This window comes from Notothenia coriiceps, unplaced genomic scaffold, assembly GCF_000735185.1.
Source record: "Notothenia coriiceps isolate Sejong01 unplaced genomic scaffold, NC01 NC01_scaffold00024667, whole genome shotgun sequence".
Classification (NCBI taxonomy): Eukaryota; Metazoa; Chordata; class Actinopteri; order Perciformes; family Nototheniidae; genus Notothenia; species Notothenia coriiceps.
Genome location: NW_011357368.1, coordinates 4,078,364 through 4,079,800, shown reverse-complemented (window position 1 = coordinate 4,079,800; position 1,437 = coordinate 4,078,364).

The following is a 1,437-nucleotide window of genomic DNA, read 5'->3' as shown; positions in this document are numbered from 1 at the left end:
ACACACACACACACACACACACACACACACACACACACACACACACACACACACACACACACACACACACACACCTTAATATCCTCCCATGTACACACACTAATACCTAAACTGAGCACACGTCCAAACACATGAACACACACACTCAGCCTGCAGGAATGTGGCTTATTACCCATGTTGCATCACAATGACCATGTTTTGTTTGCAAGAGGGAAACACACACACACACTCGACACACACTCCAGCACGGGGTGTGTCAGTGTTTTGTAAGAGCGAGCTACAAGACGCCGCTCGTTCCTAATCTGATGAAGGAGACGGGATATGAAGCGCCTACAGACAGGAGGTTCAAGGTGTGAATGAAAACACAATAACATGAGTCACAGACCATTTGGAAAGTGTTCCCTAACACCTGACGCTCCCTGAAGGCACAGCTCACTTTCAGACGATGTATGCAAATGGTATGATCCGACAGAGCTTAGGAAAGGGTTTGTTCAAAAACTAATAAGCTGAAAAATGCATGAAGTTATTGAGAACATCAGTGCAGTAACTCCATCTGACTGCAGCTGACAAATGAATGTTTGATCGGCTTATTTTAATACCAATTACGACCGTCTGCAATTATAAGACTGCGATGTAGAACCTAAAGCCTGGCTCCACCCTGATGTGGGATCGGAGCCCTCCTGCAGATATACAGGAGGACATATCATGGTCCTTTCCTAGCAGAGCAGGGCCTCTTTAAGACATATCAATGCATCCTCATTTACTAGCTGATATATATCTCTATTTTATTATAAGGACCTGCAGAGGGATGATGTTAAGTGTTGGTCGTGAGGTAAACATGTAGTGGAGGAGGAGCATCAAATAATCCAGATCCAAAAATACAGTGTTCTCACTTTAATAAATGTTATAGAAATGTAATTAAAAGCGTAGAAATTAAAAACAGAATACTGCATTTTAATTGGCGTGTCATCATTACGAGAATAAATATTATTATGGAGTCTGTTACCATGAGAGGGAGGCTTCTGATTGGTTCATCACACAGCTCCTCTCCCTCCACGCATAGTATGGAGTGTGTGTGTGTGTGTGTGTGTGTGTGTGTGTGTGTGTGTGTGTGTGTGTGTGTGTGTGTGTGTGTGTGTGTGTGTGTGTGTGTGTGTGTGTGTGTGTAGTGCACTGTGGTCACGCAAGCCTGAGCAGCCTTTTGGGAAGTAGGTCAATGAGTGAAAGAGAAAGAGAGAGAGGGGAGAGAAACACATGACCAGATATAAAGAGGAAGACGAGGAAGATGAAGAAGAAGGAGGAGGAGAGGAAGAAGAGGGAGCAGTGATGGTGGAAAGTTACCGGTTACGAAAGCTTTTAGCGAACAAGTACACACAAGCCATATATGGCACAACCGTGTGTGTGTGTGTGTGTGTGTGTGTGTGTGTGTGTGTGTGT